We start from the raw sequence: 10,527 nt of genomic DNA on the forward strand, positions 1-10,527 counted from the left end.
TTGATCCTCTTCCTCGAAAATATAAGCGGGAAAGGATGGTCATAGGGTGGCAATTCAAAGGAGGACAGGTGCCCAGGCTTCTCCTGACTAAAGGTGGTCTTCGCCTGCTAAAGTTGCCATCCTGACACGCAGGTGGGCTCGACGATGACCTTTGCCCTGGCGCGCCGATCCGTCCTAATCTCCTTACACCAAAGCGGAAGGTTTTGGGACTTGCTTTTGGGGAGGCAGATGCTCCTGCTCCCTTATCACCAGAATGGAAATTGGTCTTGGTCATGCCCTGCCATCCTTATCATGGCAGCAGGACGTCATCCACGTGATGGACTCGGAGCCCTGTAGCTAGCGTCGTACGACCCGCTTCGTGAGGCGGCCTCGCTAAGGGGGGGGGGGCTCGCGAAGCAACCTGGAAGTTGACTGCCTTGGTGGAGTTCAGTCTGCCGGCAAGGGGCCTCGCGAGGCGGTTTCCTTCGAAGCGACCGAGCTAGGGACATCCCTCGTGGGCCCCCGGGCCCGCGGTGCGCATGTTTCGCCCGTTAGGAACGAAACAAGGCGGGGCCCATTGAGCTGCCGGGCGCAAAGGTGACGCGTGCCGGCTTTTTCGAGGCGGGACGCCCCATGATGCCTCGGTAACCGCCATCTTGGCAATAAAGCCTGCCCGTGCAGGGTGCGGGCACATCATTGCTTCTTCCGCTCAATCTCTCCCTTCGTCTTGCACGCAAGCGGCTTCCCTATTTCTTCTTCCTCCAACTTTCAATCTCTTCCCGCCGCCATGGCCCCTCACAAGAAAGGGAAGGGGAAAGCAACCAAGCCGGGGCCGTCGGTCCCGCCGGGGCCCAGGCCCACGCTACTGAAGTCCGTGATCCTGAACGAGAAGGGCTTGGACAAGGTGCGGCCAATGACAGTTGGTGCCCGCAATGAGAATGGGGCAACGAAGATTTGGCCGGCGTCACGCCACGCTGCCCAGGGGAGGTCACGACCTTCCCGTTCTTCCTCCACTCCGTCTTTGCAGGATTGGTGCCGCCCTTCTCTGACTTTTTCAATGTCGTACTCAACCAGTATCAAATCCACGCGCTGCATCTGCATCCGAACTCCGATCTCCTCCTCTCCGTCTTCGCCTACCTTTGTGAGGCCTTCCTAGGTGTTGGGGATATAACTACTGAGTGTAAACCGGCCAGGAGGGCCCGGTTCACCCTCGACTATGTTGAAGCCCATGAAGATCCAGAAGATGGCGCTTTACTAATGAAGCTTAGGAGCCCGAAGCCCAAAGGCGGATTAGGGCCCATAGTGGTAAACCGCCATGACTATGTAACTTGTAATGTAAGTTAGGAAAGGAGAGACCGAGCCGGACACTTTGTATGAGTCGGCCTCGGGGCTTTGTAGACCGGCCGTGCGTCAACCTATGTATATAAAGGGACGACCCGGCGACGGTTCAGGGACAAGAAACAACAACTCGAGACTCAGGCAAGCATATTTGCTCCCTGGTCATCGAAACCCAATCAATCCCATCACAACTAGACATAGGCTTTTACCTTCATCGAAGGGGCCGAACTAGTATAAAACTCTCATGTCCTTTGTCCGGTTTAATCCCTTCAAGCTAACCCGTTGCAATGGCTCCACGACTAAGTCCTTTCATGAGGACATCTGACGTGTTAATTCCACGACAGTTGGCGCCCACCGTGGGGCTATCGCACGATGGTTTCGAGTTCTTGAAGGGCAACTTTGAAGGACTCAAGGGGTACGTGGTTGGCCAGATGACCAAGTGTCGTCGCGGCAAGCTTTACATCGACGATAAAGGATGGGGCCCCGAGGCCGGCTCAATCGAGTACGGGTATCGGGTCCCCTTTGGCGGAATTCATGCCTTCATCGGCAAGATCAGCGAACCGGGCCCTGAGCCGGACATCTGCACCGACCTCGTCGAAATGGCTCAGCATGCGAGTCCAGCCCGGTTTAAGCCTGCCGTGAAGCATGCGTTCGTAGGATGTGTCCATGAGGTCGGATCTGAACCGGTGTCTGAAGGCGAGACGGCCGTTTATTCCGACGGCGAATCATCCACTGGCGAAACCAAGTCCTTGTACCAAATTCATAATGGGGTGTTCGAAGGATATTCCGATGGCAACAGTATTCCGGACCTCCTTGAACCACCGAGTCGGGTTGCTGTTTACATGGCCGGAACACAACCCACTTTGCAGTCTTCATCTACAACGGCGATGAATACCAGATCAGCAGCCACGACAGGAGCCCCGGCGCGCCGACCGGCTCAAGTCCTCTCCGGTTTGATGGATGCCTGGGCGACTTTGTTGACCACGACAGTCACCCCGGAGAAGCGGGATCAGCATAATGCAGACGTTGCAAAGTTGAAGGACCAGATAACACAGGCTAAGGAGGATCTGGCAACTGAGGATGCTAGGATGGCTGAAGAGCGGGCCGCTTTGGATGCCCAGTCACAACAGATACAGGCGTAGAATTATCGGCTCATGCTGGATCGGACCGCGCAGAGGATGTGATGCGAAGGAAATACCGGTCTTGTCTGCCGTCGGTCTACGAAGGATTGAACCTCTTTCAAACACCGGGCGCCGCGCTGAGCAATCCGGCCGCTGCAAATCGGACTGATGCGCCTAGGACAGCTCCGGATCAGCTCCGGATGACAGAACCGCCCCGGCGAACCGATAACCCGCCGCAATACGTGTCCACACCGTCGGGTCACTTCTCGAGCCCTCTGGATAACATGATTGCCGCAGCATCGCGCCTGGCAGCCATTCCTATGGAGGGCGATTCACTGGTAGCAATTGAAACGCGGCGGGCTAGGGACCTTCTTCAAACCGCCGTGGCGCAGCAGCAGGCTTATTCTTATAGCCGGGATAGAATTCATTCAACCCCTCGTCCAAGCCCGAGCTATAGCAAGCACATGGATGAACCGAAAGTGTCTAGCAGTGCGCGGCATCGTAATGCTCAAGGTGTGGTGGATAATGGAAGAGCATGAAGGGAGGCCGCTTTGGGTCGTCATCAACCCACCCCGGTTCAGCGAGCTACGTCAGTCGACCGAGGCACCAGGCTTGCCTTCAGTTCCTGGGGAGTGTCGTGCCTTATTCCGGCTCTCCGTAATGTGCGTCTGCCCAAAGATTTCAAGGGTCCACGTAAAGTGTCTAACTACACGGTGGATCAGCCACCTGAGGCGTGGGTCGAGAGTTATGAGATGGCAATGGAGATGCTGGATGTAGATGAAGCGGCCTCTGCAAAGTACTTCACGATGATGTTGGAAGGAACGACCTGTACTTGGTTGAAAATTTTACCAGCTAACTCCATCGAGTCATGGGATTAGTTGAAGGCCCGGTTTATAGCCAATTTCAAAGACACGTGCAAACAGCCCATGTCCATTGTGGATCTGGATGCTTGTGTTCAAGGGGAGAACGAGTCAACAACTCATTGGGTACGCCGGGTTTCAGAGGTTTTGCACTCGTCTGACCGGATTAACGCTGGTCAAGCGATCATAACGTTGGAGCATAATTGCCGGTTCAAGTCGCTGAAGATGAAGTTGGGACGGCTCAAGCGCCACTGCAATGACATGGGAACCCTTATGGCAGCCTTGGTCAAGTATGTCGATTCTGATAATACCAAGGATCCCGATTCTGATGAGGAGAAACCGGAGAAGGGAAAGAAGAACGACGGTGCAAAGGGACAACATCACAACCAGGGAGGCCATGGGAATAACGGTAAGCGCAAGGCGGATAATTCAGATCTTGTGGCTAACACTAATATGCAGCGTCGTAAAGGTAAACCGCCCCAGCGCGGTGGAGGGATGAATCTAGAACATTTGATGAACCAGCCCTGTCCCAAGCATGGGACCAAGGAGGCCCCTTCCACACATCTATGGAAAGATTGTTATATCATGAAGGAGTTTAAGAATTCCGATATTTTCCGGTATGACCAGGGTCCTTTGGGCGGTTCAGGTCCAGGTTTTCATGGTGGCGGCGGTTCAAGCTCTGGATTTCAGAATAATCAGAGCAACCAGCATAACCAAGGTGGTAACGGCCAAAAGAATAATCAAGGGAATTAGCAGCAATCAGGTTATCAAAGTCACCCCAAGTAGTTGAATGGCGGGCAGTATCATGTGTTCACTACTATCCTGTGTAAGCGAGATCAGAAGCTTCACAAAAGGGCAGTTAATGTTGTTGAACCGGCAGTGCCATGTTACTTACGGTGGTCTGAGCAACCCGTCATGTGGAGCAGGGAGGATCATCCGCCCCGGATTGACAATCCGGGTCAACTGGCCTTGGTAGTGGCACCTCAGGTGGGAGGCTACAAGTTTACCAAAGTCCCGATGGATGGAGGGAGCAGTATCAACATCTTGTATTATGAGACTTTTCGTCGTATGGGGTTGACAGACAAAAGTCTTAAACCGTCCAACACTGTATTTCATGGTGTAGTACCATGTAAATCGGCATATCCTGTTGGCAAGATCTCTTTGGAGGTTGTGTTTGGAGATGAGCATGATTCCAGGTCTGAAAAGTTGACCTTTGAAGTGGTGAAAATCCAGAGCCCGTATCACGCACTATTTGGACGGCCGGCTTATGCAAAATTCATGGCAAGGCCCTGCTATATTTATTTACAGCTCAAAATTCCGGGCCACAAGGGAACTATCACAGTACATGCAAGTCGAAAGATTGCTTTGGATTGTGAGGAAGGTGATGCGGCGTACGCTGAGTCGGTTTGTGCTACGGAGGAGCTGAAGTTTATAAAGACAATGTTGATCCGGCAGACATGACTCCTTTGAAAAAACCCACCACTGAGCATGACCCGACCCTGAAGTTCAAACCGGCTGATGAGACTAAACTTGTTGACTTTGTTCCTGGTGATTCATCCAAGCAGTTTAGCATCAGCACCAATCTGGATCCGAAATAAGAAAGCGCACTCATCGAGTTCATCCGTGAGAACCGGGACATCTTCGCAAGGAAGCCTTCTGACATGCCAGGTGTATCGAGGGAACTCGCTGAGCACACTCTCAATATTGATCCGAAGTTTAAACCGGTCAAGCAATTTCTTCGGCGGTTTAACAAAGAAAGACGCAAGGCTATTGGTGAAGAGGTAGCCCGACTGTTGGCTGCTGGCTTTATCATCAAAGTATTTCACCCTGAGTGGTTGGCTAATCCGCTGCTTGTTCTTAAGAAAAACGGCACTTGGCGTATGTGTGTGGACTACACAGATTTGAACAAGGCTTGTCCGGCAGATCCTTTTGCTCTCCCGCGTATTGATCAGATTATTGATGCGATGGCAGGTTGTGAACGCCTGAGTTTCTTGGATGCTTATTCAGGTTATCATCAGATTAAGATGGCAGTTAAGGACCAGGAGAAGACAACCTTCATCACTCCCTTTGGAGCCTTCTGCTATGTTTCTATGCCTTTTGGGCTCAAAAGTGCCCAGGCTACTTATCAGCGTTGTGTGCAAAATTGTCTTCACACGCAGATTGGGCGTAATGTTCATGCCTATGTGGATGACATTGTGGTAAAATCCAGGAAGAAGGAAACCTTGATAGATGATCTCAAGGAAACATTTTACAGTCTTCGGGTTTACAAAATGATGCTTAATTCGGATAAATGTGTTTTTGGTGTTCCGACAGGGAAGCTCCTAGGCTTTCTGGTGTCCAGCAGAGGAATTGAGGCTAATCCGGAAAAAATCAAAGGGATTACATCTTTGGCTAAACCGAAGTGTATCAATGATGTTCAGCGTTTGGCGGGTCGAATCGCCGCCCTTAGCCGGTTTATTAGCCGTTTGGGAGAAAAGGTGATTCCTTTGTATCAGATGTTGAAAAAGACAGACAATTTCGTCTGGAGTGATGCGGCTGATGCGACGTTTGAGGACTTAAAGCGACAGTTGGTTGAACCGCCGGTACTTGCTGCTCCGGTTGACAAAGAGCCCTTGTTATTGTACGTGTCTGCTAATGCCCGTGCTGTCAGCGTGGCGATCGTGGTAGAGCACAAAGAGGCTGGTAAGGAATACCCGGTTCAACGACCGGTTTACTACATCAGTGAAGTGCTTAGTCAAAGTAGCGATATCCGCATTGGCAGAAGTTGGTTTATGGGGTTTTTATGGCAAGTCGAAAGCTCAAGCAGTACTTTCAAGGCCATCCCATTACAGTGGTCAGTTCAGCTCCTTTGGGCGATATCATTCAGAACAGGGAGGCAACTGGCCGGGTTGCAAAGTAGGCAATTGAGCTTAGCCCGCACGGATTGAAGTATATGCCTCGGACATCAATCAAGTCACAGGCACTTGTTGACTTCATCAATGATTGGACCGAGTTACAGGCACCAGAGGACAAACCCAATAATACATATTGGACCATCCACTTTGATGGATCTAGGCAATTGGAGGGCTCGGGGGCTGGAGTTGTCCTTACTTCCCCTCGCGGTGATAAAACTTGTTATGTTCTCTGCTTAATGTTTCCTTGTACTAACAATGCAGCTGAGTACGAGGCCTTACTCCACGGTCTCTAGGTGGCTAAGGAAATGAACTTAAGCCGGGTTCGCTGTTTCGGAGATTCTGATCTGGTGGCTCAGCAAGTCTCTGGTACTTGGGATTCTAAGGATCCACTAATGGCGGCTTACAGACGCGAGGTGGATATTGTGGCAGGTCACTTTAAGGGTTACCAGGTTGAGCATATTGACCGGCGCAAAAACGAGGCAGCAGATGCTTTAAGCCGGCTGGGATCTCAGCGTAAACCGGTAACACCCAATACCTTTTTAGATATCCTGCATAACCCGTCTGTCAAGTTGCCTACAGAGGAGGATTTAGCTATTCTTGATCTGGAGGCCCAGTTGGTGGACACTTTATATACTACTCTGGATTGGACGGTTCCATATCTAGCGTATCTAAACCGGGGCGAGTTACCACATGATGAGGTGTTCACTAGGCAGATCATCCAGCGGTCCAAATCCATGGTTATTCACAATGGCGAGTTACACCGTTGCAGTGTTTCAGGCGTTTTTCAACGTTGTATTTCCCCTGAAGAAGGGCAAGAGATTCTGCGTGAAATCCATGAAGGGGACTGTGGTCACCACGCCAGTTCAAAATCCCTGGTGGCTAAAGCTTTTCGTCATGGGTTCTATTGGTTAACAGCTCATGCTGATGCGGAGGATCTGGTAAAGCGGTGTGATGCTTGTTAGAAATTTTCCCGTCGAGCTCATATTCCGGCTCAGGAGCTACGGATGATTCCTATCACTTGGCCGTTTGCCACTTGGGGGCTGGATATGGTGGGACCTTTTAAGCGCTCCCAGGATAAGAAGACCCACCTATTGGTGGCGGTTGACAAGTTCACTAAATGGGTTGAAGCGGAACCTGTCAGTAAGTGTGATGCAGCCACGGCGGTTCAATTTCTGAAAAGGATTATTTTCCATTTTGGGTTTCCTCACAGTATCATCATAGATAATGGCACAAACCTTTCTAAAGGTGAGATGGAGGAGTTCTGCCAACGAGAGCACATCCGTCTTGATGTAGCATCCGTGGCTCATCCCCAGTCCAATGGTCAAGCGAGAGGGCGAATCAAGAAATTTTGAAGGGTATTAAGCCCAGGCTTATGGTTCCGTTGAAGCGGACACCGGGTTGTTGGGTGGAAAAATTGCCCTCTGTGTTATGGAGTATCAACACCACTCCAAACCGATCCACGGGTTATACACCTTTCTTCATGGTTTACGGGGCTGAGGCTGTCCTCCCAAGTGATATTCGTCACGACTCGCCCCGGGTTGCCAATTATGTTGAAGCGGACAATGAGCAAGCGCGTCAAGAGGTGTTGGACCTGTTAGATGAGAAACGGGACATGGCTTTGGCTCGGTCGGCGGTTTATCAACAAGACCTGCGGCGTTATCACAGCCGCCGGGTTAAGACACGAACCTTTCAAGAAGGTGACTTAGTGCTTCGGCTCATTCAGGATCAGACCGATATGCACAAGTTATCCCCACCTTGGGAAGGACCCTTTGTGGTCAGCAAAAATTTGCACAACGGATGTTACTACCTCATTGACGTTCGAGAAGACTCACGCAGTTCTGAGGAGGAGACCCGGCGGCCATGGAACATAGCTCTCCTTCGGCCTTACTACACTTGAGCCATAGGATTTCCTTATGTACATATTATGACAATGTATATATTATGATCAATATAATAAACCGGCATCCTTGCTACAAGCAGGACCTCTGCCGTTCTTCCAAAATGTTTCTTGGTTGCAAGGGGGCTTCTGCTCTCAAAGTGATGACTCACCTTGTCCATTAAACCGGCTATAATGCCACAATACAGCTTGGGAGCTTCACACCCAAGGGGCAAAGAGAGTCTGGATGTTATTCAACAGCTCAAACATAGGCACCCATTGAGCATAGCTCACAAAGTTACTTGGGGGCTCTTTTGTGCAAAAGCCACAAAGAGTTTGAAGGGACCCTTGTAATTGGGTATCGACCCACGGCTTGGAAGCCTGGTGTATTCACCTAAAACCCCGGGTTAACCTGCCTTCATCAAGTAAGCCACTCCTATCCAGGTAATCCTGGCATGACCCGCCGAACGTTTGACAGGTCAATCTTACATAGACCCTGAACCTGTCAAATTTAAAACGGTGATTGGTTAGTTGGAGGCCCATCTTAAAAGGCTTTGCAAAATGGTTTAACTCAGTGGCCTGGCAGCCCATGAAAAGCCTCGAATTTGGGCCTGGCAGCCCTTGAAAAGCCTTGCCTACATGGTTTTTTGTTTGTCTTTTCTTGCTAAGATTTCGCCCTTTTGATGAATTTGTTTTAAATCGGTGTTCTTTAACCAGGTGTGGCTTTTCAGTCACAATGTTAACCCGGCGCTTGTTAACCCGGCTTGGCTTTCAGTTATATGTTGTCAGACCATCTTATCAAAACGGTGTTTATTAACCCGGCCTGGCTTTGACTATATGTCGCCAGTATGATCATACGGTGTTTGTTCTAACCCGGCATGACTTATTCGTCCTATCATCATAGGGTAAAGGTCTTGATAGCTCACAATTTTGGGCTTCTACACTCCTTAAGTGATTACACATCACAGGTATGAGTTACTTCATATTCATTCCGTTTTGGTTTCTAACCAGGCTTTATCTTGGGCACTATGACCCGTCCAACGGTAAACCGCCATGACAACTCTTTTTCATGCAGACAGGGATTGCATAATATTATAAAGATATATAAGCTAGCATTGAAATCGGCATGGCGGATCAAGCAAAGTGTATACCAGTGCACGATGGCAGCAGATCAAAGTATTTTAACTAGCCTATTACAAGGCGCTACAAGGCCCAAAATATGACTTTGTTCTTTCCACAGATCAAAGTTCATGACATCATCAGTCAGATTGCCGGATCAGGCCTCATCACCATGTTGACGTGAAGTGGATGGATCATCTGGCGTCGGTTCAGCTTCCTCTTCCTCATCCAGTGGCTGGAAGTTAGCGGTGGTCCAGTCAATCCGGGTTAAGGCCTGAAAGACAGCCTATTCACTTATAAGTTCAGCCGGATCAACGTCAGGGGCATAAGTGTGCTAACGGATTGGCGGGATAAGATTCTGCACTTCTGGCACGACAGTCTCAACCCGCCTATTGTTGGCATCATAGAAAGACCGGTGAACCGTCAAATTTGCTTCTTCTGCCAATTGACTCGCCAGAGGACGCATCTCCCTCATCACAGCCTTGAGGGCGTCATTGTCAAATTCTGCCCCATTCTCTTGCTCACTAGGGAAGCCCTTGGCAATATTTGCTGAATCAAGATCGGCTATCCACACTTTGGCTCGGGTAAGTGCCAACAAAGCGCTGGCCCTGGCAGCAGATCGGTTCATCTCTTCTATCTGTGCCGGCGTTACGGATAACTTTGCCAGTGTATCCTTGATTAAGGTGGGGGCCGGATTGTTGTATGAAGCGGGGCAGATAACCCATTGGGCACGGATATATAATTGTTCAATCAAACTGTATGCGGCCTTCTGCTTGATCCGCATATCAGAGCCCGGATGAGCAATGTGGCTACCTACAATGGTTTAAGAATTTCATGTTAAACCGGCAAGCTACCAACATGGTCATTCAAGAAGTCTTGGTCAAATTGCTTACCAAACACTGCAGAGGTCATTGTGTTCACTTGGCGCTTTAACCCAGAGAGTTCCTCTGCTACCGGTTTAAGAGCTGATTCAGCGTCTTCTGCCCGCTTCAGCAATGCATTTTTCTCTGTCTCCCAATTGGTGCGTTCCGTTTTGAACCCTTCCTTGAGTTGCTCCATGGCTTCCAAAGCGGTTTTCAGTTCATCTTTGGCCTTGGATGTCTCTGTTTGTTGGGTCTTGAGGTTCTCTTGCAGATCGGTGATTTGAGAGCTTTGGCGGTTTATATCAGCCTGTTACAGAGGAAGAGCATATAAATTTTCTCAAAGTCCCAAGCATATAACCAGTTATACACTTGGCACTTGGGGGATAATGTGGATTGTTTTTTCATTACTCATTGTTTAAAGTCCCAAGGATCAATACAAGTTTTAATCTTGGCACTTGGGGGCTAATGTGTGTTTGA

This window comes from Triticum dicoccoides, chromosome 6B, assembly GCF_002162155.2.
Source record: "Triticum dicoccoides isolate Atlit2015 ecotype Zavitan chromosome 6B, WEW_v2.0, whole genome shotgun sequence".
In the NCBI taxonomy this organism is placed as follows: domain Eukaryota; kingdom Viridiplantae; phylum Streptophyta; class Magnoliopsida; order Poales; family Poaceae; genus Triticum; species Triticum dicoccoides.